This window comes from Pteropus alecto, unplaced genomic scaffold (genome assembly GCF_000325575.1).
Source record: "Pteropus alecto unplaced genomic scaffold, ASM32557v1 scaffold17, whole genome shotgun sequence".
NCBI classification, from domain to species: Eukaryota; Metazoa; Chordata; class Mammalia; order Chiroptera; family Pteropodidae; genus Pteropus; species Pteropus alecto.
Window position 1 is genome coordinate 2,633,604 of NW_006440645.1, and position 12,670 is coordinate 2,646,273.

At 41.4% G+C, this 12,670-nt stretch overlaps 1 protein-coding gene and 1 long non-coding RNA gene across 9 annotated transcripts in view; one reads left to right on the forward strand and one right to left on the reverse strand.

Annotated features, from left to right (window-relative positions):
• LOC107196095 overlaps nt 1-9,115 on the reverse strand; it is a 69,171-nt gene extending 60,056 nt beyond the window's left edge. For all 8 annotated transcript variants that reach the window (XR_001517416.2, XR_003048058.1, XR_003048059.1 and 5 more), the window contains exons 1-3: nt 8,966-9,115; nt 4,111-4,340; nt 104-198 (exon numbers count right to left, since the gene is read on the reverse strand). This is a non-coding gene — a long non-coding RNA (uncharacterized LOC107196095). The remainder of the gene's footprint in view (nt 1-103; nt 199-4,110; nt 4,341-8,965) is intronic.
• Nucleotides 9,116-9,321: 206 nt separating this feature from the next.
• The window catches only part of USP53 (ubiquitin specific peptidase 53), a 42,860-nt gene continuing 39,511 nt past the window's right edge, over nt 9,322-12,670 (forward strand). Inside the window, exon 1 of the mRNA XM_006917740.3 lies at nt 9,322-9,541. The gene's annotated coding sequence lies outside the window, so the exon portion shown is untranslated. The remainder of the gene's footprint in view (nt 9,542-12,670) is intronic.

Consider the following 12,670-nt stretch of genomic DNA (forward strand, 5'->3'; position numbering starts at 1 on the left):
AGTTTTTCTATCACCAAATATTTTCCAACAATTTTATTACTGTATAAAAAAAGCCTTATTTTCCTCTTTTCTTTTGACTGTGAATTCCAGCAAGGAAGTTTACCGTGAAAACACAAGTGCCCTGGAAGTTTCTGTCATCTTCAAAAGAACACGCTCTCCAGGGTAGCTTCCTTTGGGATCGGTACCTCAGCCAGTGTGCTATGAGCAAAGACAGAGTGTTATTTTACTATCGTATTTTTTAAAGAACTACTTAAAAACCAGTTAGTACAGACGCACAGTTTTGTGTGTGTGTGTGTGTGTGTGTGCGTGCACGCGCGACACAGTTGTGTGTGTGTGTGTGTGCGCATACATGTCACAGGGACAGATCTGTCAGGTTCCTGAGGGGTGGATACATATCACAGGGACAGATCTGTCAGGTTCCTGAGGGGTGGGAAATAAACTTGGTAAATTTCCAAACACTATAGTGTTTTTCATAAAGGACTTCTATGACATCACAATCCAGAAAGAGACAACCTGCATTGTGAAACACTCCTGACTTCTTCCCGCGGTCCCCTTCCGTCGACTCTCAGAAGGGTACAAAGGTGCCAACGCCTGGATACTGAAGGAATTCCATGCACTTTAACAGCACTGTCTCTCGTGAAACTCAGAATGTTCCCGGGACAGTATCCGACGCCAGGCCGCTCCCCAGCATTTGGGAAGTGGACGTGGCCCCGGCTCCAGCAGTGCCCAGCAGAGCTTGGAAACCGCCTCCCTGAGTATAAGGCTCCCTGTCCGCACAGTGAGGGATTTTAACGAACCAGTCTGACGTCCTTTCCGTCTCTAAGAGTCTGAAGAATCGTTTCTATAAAACCTTTTATGAAACTTGTTTTATAAAAACATTAAAGAGATATTTATGAATAGAAATCCTAGTGAATGGCTTAAAGACAAAACCTCTAGCTATTTCTGGCCTTTACTTCTGGATCTATTAGTAGAGTATAGATGGCCTTCACTCATTTCTACCTACTTGCTGTATTTCCATGGCTGTGACTGGAAAGAACTGATATATGTTCTTTTCTTTAGTCATTCAGCTTACATTTATTGAGTGCCTCTTCTGTGCAGACACCACGCTAGGTACCTCACTTTCACTGTCTATAAATATTACATATTAATAATAGCTAGATATTAATATTTTAGGGTTGTTGGGAAAGTTAAGTAAAAATAATCTGCATTAAAGCACTTAGTTCTTGGCACGTAGTTTGGAATTAAATAACAACTGGGAACAGACCCTGAACTTCAAATCTTTAGCACTCAGAAGCATGTGGTCCACTCCTTTCATTTATGAATTAGGAAAGAGAGGTTAGAAGAAGTGAACTGACCAGCCCACAACCACACGGCTACTTGTTAAGAAGAGTTTCATGATTCTCTGTCCAGTGCTTTTTCTATCCTATCAGGTTGCTTCTGAACACCAGCAATTCTACTACTCTTTCTCTCAGATTACAAAACATTGCTCCCCCCTCCTGCCAAAAAAACATAGGAATAAATCCCCACAAGGGGCTGGTTGGCAACCTACTAACCTTGTTAACAGCTATCGGGTTAGGGATCTGCTAGGGTCCCCTGATACATACAGATGAGGACACTGAGGTTTAGAGAGGTTAGTAACAGCTCAGGACCACACACAAAGAGTAAATGGTAAAGTCAGGGTTTGAACCTAGGTCTGCCCAGGTCTAAAGGCCATGCTTTTTATGATACCATGTTGCTCTCACACATGGTCTCTTCTTGGCTTTCTAAACAGTTTTAATGCTGCCATTCAGGTTAACTTTGGCCACAGCTGGAGCTGAACATCAGGAATCCAGCCTACTTCAACATCTTCCTCAATGATTCAGCTGAAGACAAAGAAGGTAATAAGCCGACAACACAAAAATCTAGGAAGAATAGTGAATCTCATGTAAGATGTAGACTAAAACTTCAAAACCTAATAGGATGTCTTAAAGAAATGAAAGAAACAGATGATGATGAAACTGCTTGTGTTCTGAGGCAGTAAAACATTTATGCCTAAAAAAATGATGTCGTTAAGATTTGGGAAACCTGGCTTAATACCAATTCATAAAAACAAAATAATCAAATAAAAAAATTCAGTTTTTGAACATGAACTTCCTTTGACTAACAAAGTGACATACTTGCAAAATAAGTTAAATCAATCTTACTTAAACTGTCATGATAAAAACACAGTGTCTGAACCAAGGGAGGGTGTAATTTCCCCAAACTATAATCAGAGTAATTGTAAAAACCTGTTTTTATTTTTGGGTGCCACATTTCTTCAGAAGCTGACAACAAAAGTGCATTGTGGATCCAGTTTCGTGGATGGCAAATGCAGCCTGTTATCGCATTTTCCATGGGCACGCTGACCAGTCTACCATCAGTGTACATGGATAATGGCCGCCTTCGATGAAGGCCCACAGGCGGGAAAAGGCGTTTCAGATGATGACAGAAAAATGTTTCCTGTTGCTGATAACTTCAATATCATATCCACTTTTGATTTTACTTCAGAGTCAAACAAGTTGAAGCTACAGGATCATGCATATTCCTGTTCTTTTGTTCTCATTCTTAATGTTCTAGTTGTATTTTAATTTCCTATAGCCACAATTCATTCTCTTATTTATATCTGACCATTTTATATTATATGCTAGAATTGACTTTATTTCATTTTATTTTTTTTTTAGAATTTACTTTAAATTGTTAGATGAGGTGAAGTTGAGTTGATTAGTTTAACATTTACCAGGTCTTCAAAAATTGAGAGAACTGAGTGTATTTAGCTGGGAAACATGAAAAAAATGTTTTCAAGTTAAACAGTCTTATAGAAAAGAGACTAGAGACTTCTGTGGCCACGAAGGACAGTAATAAGACCAGTGTGTGGTAATTACTGAGAGGTGGATTTCAGCTCATTGTGATAAAAATTTCTCAACAGTTAAAAAAGTTTTAACAAGGAATAGGCTGCCCCACAAAGCATGAAGTTTTCTACTTCTGTCACCATATCTGAACAGAGGCTGGACAACCACTGGAGAGGGTGATCCTCCAGTGAGTGGGAAGCTGGACCAGATGACATCTAGAGCCTCCTGCACCTTTGAGATTGTTATAAAATACATACTACAGCAAGGAAAACAATATACAGGTTCTTAAAGCATCATATTAGCATTGATGACAACAATATTGGCAATCATAATAACAGCACTAACGACCCTAATAACACAGTGTAGGACTTTACAGATGCTTTTATCTGGGGCATTATCAAAAGACATCATATATAAGTATTATTTCTCATCCCAACTTTACAGATAAGAAAATTAGAATGTTTCAAAGTGAAATAACCTATGAAGGTAATGAAATAGCCTAAGCTGACTCTATGTCAGCAAAAATTAAGGAGGCTACTGGTTAAACCACTAAGTATGGTTAACTAGCAAATGTTGACTCTGGTATAGCAGACGCTTAGAAAGATGGGGACGTACAGCTGAGGAAGAGTGGGTTAAGATGCCATGGATATTGAATCTGATCTTCTGATGTTCAACAAAACGTCATGCTGCCTAGCTGTGAGGAGTCCAGTGCTCCTGAATTCCTACTTTGTAAGAGGGCAGAGGACCTTCAGGGACTCTCTCTCCCTCTCTCCCCCCATCTTGCATTATTCTTTTAGACCAGCTACACTCAATAGCAAAGCACATAGCTACAAGCAGCTGAGTTCACATCTTTACAACTTTGCGATCAGAGAAAAAAGGGATCTTTCCTGCAAGTTCTCATTCGAAAACTCCTTGGAAAGGATTCTGGTTAGCCTGAATCACCCCCAAACCAATCATTTCAGCCAGAGAGGAGTGAAATGCCCGACTCAGATTATGCCCACCCTGTGGTTAAGTGGTCTGTATCTATTACCAAAAGCAGAAAAAGATGAAGCATATATGTCCACAATAGATAACTTCCTTAATTGAAAGAATCAAAACGTGTCTTAACTAGACACTTCCAAACGCATTTTTTGAAAGTTTTTTTCAGATATGCACGTATTAAAAAATTAGGTTTTCTAACCTTCTATCACTTGATTAACAATACTATAATTTTATCTCATTTTTTGGTACTGTTCTCTCTTACCTCTTTCTTTTCTTTCTGATATTTAGCACCTCACAGACTGTTGTCGATTTGGCCATAATATTATCCTGCATCTGGTTCTGACTGTGAGAAGCTACTCAGGACAACAGGGTGTTCGTGGAGCGCATCTGGATTCTGAGAGCAGGCCGCAGCCTCCCAGGAAACACTACTGGTCGTGACAGCTTAATTCCAGGCGTCTTCACTCTGCTCTCTTGGTAACTGTGTATTTCAATCTTACAGGAAAAAAGAAAAAGCATAAAAGAAAGTCTTTTTGTTAAGTTTCCATTCAGTGTCTTACTGCAGATACTAATTCAGGTGGTAAACAACTCTTTATTGATGCCTACTCTGTGCCACTGTAGCCGACTTTACAGAACGGTGATCAAGACAGACAGGCCCTTCGTGTAGTTTGCTTCATGTGAGAACGACAATAAGTAAGCAAATAAATAAGCAAACCAGTCACAGGTTGTGATGAATGATATGAGGTAAATTAACAGGACACTGTGATAGAGATAAGCAGGGAATTCTAGGATGGCTTTCTTAAAAAGGTGAACTTAAAACTGAGGTGTGGAGGATGAACGGAGTCCACCACGAGGAGATTCAGGGGTGTGCCTGAGTATTGTAGACCAAGGTTTCTCACTGTTGACACTTTGGACCATAAAATGTAAAACTCTTTTGTTGTGAGGGACTGTCCTGTCCATTGCAGGATGTTTAGCAGCTTCCTTGGCTTCAACCCACTGGATACCAAAAGCAGTGTCTACCTCTCACCCCTCATCCCCAGCTGGGAAACCAGAAATGACTTTGGCCATTGCCAGACATCCCCTAGAAGACAAAATCACCCCCAGTTGGGAACCACTGTTCTAGGCATAGGGATAGAATGAAGAATGCAAAGCCCTGAATAGCATGAGATGCTGTTAGGGACGTAAGGGCAGCTCATTCAGGGTCTGTAGGCCTTGGCAGACATTTGGATTTTATTTTATGTAGGTGGTAAGTCACTGAATAATTTCAAGTTGGGGAATAATATGTCTACATTTTAACCCATTTCTCATTTGCCCTGAGAATACTAGCTGGCAGCACTTGCGGCTGCAGCATTTATCCCGAGATAATTTGTGGATTACAGTCCTGATCTTACCCCCAAAGATTGCCATGAAATATCTCACTTTTATTATTATTTTTTGCATCGCTCTAGTGTATCGATAGTCTTTGGAAACAAATGACATCATTCTATTTACAGCATTGTTTTTAGTAGTGGTTTTCTATTTACAAAATATAGTAATTCTCGATGTCTGAAAATGTCAAATCCTAGATGTTCCACTTTGTGTTGTTCCGTGCTTTGAAATTTACCACATAAAAAATTATTAAATACTGATCGTATACATTTCTGTTACATTAGGATGAGACAAGTTCTGTTTCAAAATAACTCAAACAACAGTTTTTGTATTTTATTTTCACATTGAAAACCAGTTGGATTTGCTTCAGCCTCAAAGAGCATGTTTCTGTAAAATTAAATTAATGCTGCCAGAGCTGCACTTTTTTTTCCTAAACGGGCAATGGGTTAAATGGACTAATTTGGCTCCTGTGTGGGAAACAGATTGAAATCTATGAGGATAAATGAGATTCCAGGGCCTGGCACTGAAGCGCATCACCATTTACAAGATAAAAGTAGATTGAAAGTGTAAGAGAAAAGCAGATGGAAAAGGAGCGGCCAATGAGGTTGGAACAAAGCCAGCAGAGGATGGAGTCACAACAGTCGGGATGTGAGTCTGTCAAGGAGGGAGTAGTTGATGGTGACTGCATTGTTCTGGTGACCTCATCCTCAAGTCACAGCCTGGACACTTCTCTGGAACTGTACTGGTTTAGGTCATTTTCTTGCCTTGCTACAATCTCCCCTACAAACCTTCTGTATGTAATTCCAAACTAATCACCTTGTTCAAGAACTTGCAAAGGCTTCCCATTATAGCCCTGCAAGGGCCTTGTTCATTAGTTTCTAAAACCTTGCTCTTGATGTAGTTATGCATCTTCCTCAGTGCCTTCAAATATGCCTACCTATGACCCTTCCAAGCTGAAGCTCACCCTTGATCTCCCACAGAAGCCCTCCCCAACAATTCATGTCAGCACAGACGTCTCTCTTCTCTAAAAAATCAATAAAACGTCCAATTTTTCACTCTATCCACTGAGCATGTAGGGTTCAGTACCTGAGCCAGGCACAATGCTATGCTCTGGAAATATGGCAATGGTCCCTGCTCTCTAGGAGCTTAGTTAGTAAGGAAATAAAATATTTTGGCCCTCCTTGTTTCCTTAATACATTTAGGGAACAAAGAGTTTGTCTAGTGTCCAATCCTGAGTCAGCCACTCAGCTACTTCTTCTCTGTGCCTCATGTCACTTTTCCCCACCCAGCTCAGTCACAGTTTGCCACACCTTCAACTGCTGATCACCTCCAGGAACTATTGGGTCACAGCTCCCCAGGACAGATCACTATTACCCTAGCAGTCATCAGCGATAGGGCGGGTCCAGCCCCAAGGTCTGAGTTATGTGTGTAAGCGTGATGAAACCTTTGGCTAGGCCTCGGCTGAACCACATAAGCGGGTCCTCGGTGCTCCAGGCCTACTCTCTCATGATCTCACATCGGTGTGAGCCGTAGAGATCCTTCTTCCTAAGTTTGCGCCTACCCAATAACTGACAGTTGAATCAACACACACACAGCCCTCAAGGACAAATAGTAATTCTCAGAGGCAATACATTTAAAACCTATGTCATGACATTCCTAGCCAGTTATCTGGGAGCAACTCCTGTCCTAATATGCAAGGCAATGTCAGTTTTGCTTTTTTTTCATGTTTGCTTCAGATGACCTCATGGCACTTAACTTGTGACGTATTATAAATCTGTCATTTAAAACTCAGTACTTAGAGTATGCCAAGAACTGGCCGAAAGTGCAGTCAGCGTTCAGTCGAATCCTTGAGCAGGGTGAACTGCATGGGCATGCTTCTGTAATTTCTAAATGAGGAAGAGAGAAAGCATGAGTCTTTATTACCCATAGCTCATATTATTTTTTTTTTTCAAGAGTGGAGGTGGGGGTTGCTCTGCCGGTTCCATTTGCAAAACAAGAATTACAGTGCAACATAATTGTTATGAGAAATAAGTCTACGAAGGTGGAGGAAGAGCAAGTCTGTCTTAGAAAGTTATAAAGGGTTCCCCGGAGGAGATAAGTATTCAACTGAGACCTGAAGGATCTTGAGAGAAACCAATTAAAACATGGAAGAGCAAGGAGCTCGCTATGGCTAGTGTGGAGCAAATGGACAAGAACGGTAGGTTAGGTCAACAGTCTGGGGCCAGATCATGAGGGGGTCCACTGGGAGTGCCTGACAAAACCTTGGCAGAGGAATATTGCGATCACATCTTCATGTTAGAAAAATCATTAATAGAATGGAGGCTGGGTAGGAGTGGGAAATAAGCAGAGGCTATTGCAACAGTCCAAGGGAGATGAGTTAGGAGATGATGGTGATTACTTGATGGACTACAACAGTGAAAGTGGAGATCCAAAAGATGGGTGGATTTGAGAGATACTTAAGCAGGTAAGAGTCAAGAGAATTTGGTATTAGGATAGAGGAAATGAAGGAAATGTAATATAGGGGTACTCATGGATTTCTGACTTGGGTAATGGGTGCTAAGATTTGAGACAGGGAATGAACATGGGCCAGGTCACATATAGATGGGGAGAGACACAGCGTCAGGAGTAGGGACTGATAAACATGCCAATGTCAATTTGAGACATATTTAAGGTAACTGTGTGAAATCCAGATGAAGATGCTGTTGCTTAAAAGAGTCTAACCTGAAGCTATACATTTGGGAGTCCCTGGTAGGTAAGTCCATGATGGGGGCGGGAGAGTGCTCAAGGAGAGGTGGATAATCGACAACACCGAAATGGAGAGCTTGGGAACACAGAGGGCACACGGAGTGGGGAACAATGTTTCAAGTGCACCAGGCAGGCAGCTGCAGAACCAGCAGACAGTGGCACTAGAGAAGCCATGGGGAGCGTTAACGGTGTCGTTATTGTTACTATTTTTTAAATGGAGAGTTTTTTTCCCTCCTCCCCCAAAAGTTTTAAATTTCTTGAAGGCAGGAATCATGTCTTAAATCTCAATGTATTCCCTTCAGTGCCTAATTCACTAAAAGGAACACAGTAAATGCTCAGTAAATTATCTTTGATTCAGTCTCAAGCACCGTTCACCCATTTCGACCTAAAATATTTCTTCAAAATAAACTTCTAGTGTTACCTACGAGCTTAATTTTTGTAACCTGTATATTCTACCTGCACCATCTTTGGGATGAGTTCCAGAACCTTATTTATTGAGAGGAACTTTTGATACTAAAGATGGCAGTGGGTTTATCTTCTAGTATTCCTAAGAAACAATTTATTACGCAACCGAGTTTAGCCTAATTCCTAAGCAATAACTCGTAATTTAAAACCTGTTCGAAAACATGGTAAGGAGGCAGCCAAATTTTTCTTACCACAATTAACCATTAACCGGGTCAACACGTTTATTAAAGCTTTCATTTTATTAGTAGTCACAAAACAACCAGTTGGGGACCACACATTCCTGCCAATGGAAGCCACTTAACTACAAACAGTGTCGTGACTCAGGGACAGACAGCTGTAGGGAACTGCGTACCGGCACGGGGTTTCCATGGCAGACGACACCTGTTTTCTCTCAGGTAACACCACCTAACCTACAGCTCAGTTCTCGGTGGATCCGCATTCGAGCTTAGAAAATTACGAATAAATGACCGGGAGCTCCGAAACAATCACCTCCGCCTGAGGAACTGTCCCCTCCTTCCGTCTACGACACCACACAGCCCTACCTGCAGCCACCTTGCTCCCACCGCCAGACCCAGCGCTCCGCTCCCGCCAGGAGAAAAACCACCAGGCTCCTGCTCTCGCGGGATCTCGCGCCTCGGAGCAAGGCTCCTGGATCGCGTGCCCCATCGAACCCCCGCGGGAATACAGTTCCGCAGGTCCCGAAGCCTGAAATCGCGCGCGGGGGCGGGGCCAGCGCTGAGGGGCGGGGCGGGGCGGGGCAGGCGCGAGGCTTTGCTGAATTACCTAAAGTATATAACCTGAATATAATCAGACAGACCTAGGGGTTTCACCTAACAGAAAATACAGTAACTAGAAGGACAAGTTAAGTTACACCATTAAGAAATACCAGGTGTCACGGTCCTCACTGGTCCCTGGGAGTCGGGCGTGTGCGCATGCTCCGTGCGCCGGGTCGCGCTCTGGGCGGCGGAGCCTGGGCGCCTCTGCTCCAGTTCCCGATGAGCTTCGGCGTGGCAGCCTGGTGTCGGCCCCGGGCCAGCGGGAGGGAGCCCTGTGGGAGTGGAAGGCCTGACTTCTCCACCTGGACCGCGCGCTCCCCTGGCCGAGAGGGCAGAGCGCAGGTGAGTCTCCGGAACCCTCCCCAGGATGAAGGTCCAAGACGTGAGACCCCCCTTGGGCCTGACGGCGAGACCCTCGTTCCAGCACCGCGCCCCCCGGAGCCCTTCACTTCTGGGGCGGACTCGGGGCTCGCGGCCGTGTTCCGGCGCCCGCGGGCCCGCAACCCTCAGCCCCCTGGCCGCCCGGCGGGGACGCCCCTGGCCCGGCGCGAGGCGCGCGAGTCGGGAGGAGGTGCCGCGCTGACCGGGTCGTGGCCGTTCGCGCCGCTGCGTTTAGGGGCGGCCGGGGCAGGACCCGAGTCCCGCGGGGTCGCTCCGTGCGTCGGGTTTAGGACCCTCACCGCCCAGCCCCTGCCTGCCCCCAGCAGCCGCTCTTTAAATGGGGTTCGCTTGGTCCAGTGGTCCTCTTGGGAGACAAGAGATGGCTGGATCCGTGAGAATCTTTGGGCTGGCGATTTCTAGGTGTAATTTGCAAAGTTCAAGTTTAGCGTCTAAACTGTCACTTCTGGATCGTTTGCGGAAGTATCTTAAACACCACTGGAGAACAAGCAGTACTTGCACAGGTGTTGGAGGGAGGGTTTCCAGAGCCTGCAGCCTGAGCATATTCTGAGGATTTGTTATCCCGCTACAAAGTTTGCTTTATCAATGCAAAGTCTGATTAACGTTTGCAAAATGTACTTACTGGAAAGCTTTGTCAGACAGCAGAGTTTGCCAAATGTTTCTTTATCTGGAAAAAAAACATATATATGTATATACACACATATATAAATTTTTTGCTAGGAATCGTCAAAGCTATTTTTAAAGGATGTTTAACAGTAAACTTAGGAAGTTCTTTGTAGTTAGGGTCTGATTCGCTTTTAGTTCCGGCCTCTAAAGAAAAGCATTGCTAATTCTCAGTATTTAAAAAGAGTAGCAAGTGCTTACCAAAATTCAGATTGAAATGGATTTTGTCTAAATTGATAATGGCTAGTTTTATTTTCTCTTCAGTTCCATGATGATGGTCTCTGCAAAGATCCTTTGCCCTGTCAAAGAGAAATTAAACAACAAACAAAACTTATTTTGTGAAAGTAATATATGACTTGTCTGCCATCGTCCTAAGAATTCCAAATAGACGAAATCACTGTAGGTAGATGTTAATTGTAGCCTGGAAAAACAAACTTTGTTTTTATTTTACATTTTAGAGGATTTTAAAATGAGCTCTTTGGACAATTTGACTAGGTTTATGATTACTGGTGATAAACCATGAAAGTGATTTATTTAAATTTGTTCACAAATTAAACCGACTTGTAGTTATGTGTATTTTTTTCCTACAGTGTAAAAAATAAGTGAGCAAGAATAGACCTTGCTTTTTCCCTATTAATTTTTGAAAACAGTAATTTATAAATGTTTATAGACTTTAAATTATTCACGGAACTTGATACTAATAATCAATTCATTAATATTTTTTCTAGAAGATACATAAAGTAGTTTTTAAAAAGATAGCTATTTTAATGGGAGAGGGGCACTCTTTTCCACCTAGTTTATTTTTTTCTTTAGGGGAAAAAAAATCAAGAAATTATTAGAGTTGGTAAGTACTGTGATTCAAGATCAGTTTATATTATTTAGTGTCAAATGTTCAAAGTGTGTAGAATCAAGAGATACAATTTTGGAATCATTTGGTTCAGAAGTTTTTAGCAGGACAAAGTTAAAATATGAAAACTCTGATCTAGTTTAAGGTGATGTACATATTTAAAAGTCAAAATCAGAGTTATTTTCCTTGCTGGAACTGTTTGGAGCTCACTCACTACCATTGTAGAGAGGATGTTGCTTTCTCCTACAATTTTCCAAAAATATGTTTGAAACCTTTAAAGTGATAGATTAAGCAATCCTACCGAGACATTTAGTTACTAAAATACTTAGCACATCTTGTCATTTGACAGCTTTAACCATAAGATATTTCTTAATTAAAGACCCCGAAGACAACCTACAGCAAGGTAATTCGTATATTGCATCTGGAAGTATTTTGAATGCAGAGTGTGCTAGGGCCCAAAAGATTGTCAGTCTAGCCTCCTGTTGCTTACGAGCTCTTGGATTAAGGGAGGAATGTGATAGTTTATGTCTTCTTTGAAGAGCTAACTAGAAATTAGAGATGATACAAATGTAGAGTTAGTATATTATTACTCATTTTGTACAGATGCAATGATTTTGGAAAATTTTGCATTACAGTATATGCTCATAACAGGAGCTACAAATGAAGCAACACATTCTACCACATAACATTTTCAAGTTATTTAAATATTAAATAACTTTATATAAAATCCTAATCTTGGCAAGTTATTATGAGTTTTATTTTTAATAATAGGAATACTACGTATGTAGAATATTTTGGCAAAAAGTATGTGTTCTTTGCTTTTCTAGGTTAACCCATATCTTCTATCAGGAGTTCTTAAACTGGGATCCATGATTAGAACTGTGGTCTTGTGGGTAGAACTGAATTTTAATATAATTGGTTTTCTTTGGGATTGTGTGATTTCTTCTTTCTTTTATAGTTCTATGAATTTAATTTTATGCATTTACAATCATTATTCTGGAGTCCATAGGCTTCATTAGGCTACCAAAGGTGTTTATGACACACACAAAAATGCTACAACCATTGCATCAGGTTGAAGAATTTTAGTTTTCCATGAGTCACTTCAGAAGAGTTGCTTGTATATTTGTATCTGTAATTTATCAGAAAATAAAATGTTATGCAACATAAACCATATTTGAATATCTTAGATGTTTTAATGAACAAAATCAGTTATCTGAGTTGTCATGGTATTTTTAAATTAATTTGGAAATATTTACATTAGTCTTCTACTATTTTGCGAATATTGACCTGCAGAAAACAGTTTGAAGAAATACTCTTCTTTGGAATTTGGAAGTTTTTACTTAACCTTTTGTGCTTTTCCGAGTTAGCAAATTCAGTAAACTTTTACTGACCTATAGTTGTGTGCTAGGCACTAGAGATTTGAAAATTAATAAGACAACCCGAACATGGTCAGAAATATGTTCCTTTTCTAACTCCTCTCTGGCTGTTTCCAGTCCTCCCCCAACTGCATTGAGTTTCCAGAGGTAAAAGTCTTTTTTCTCATATTCTCACCTTTGCAAGGT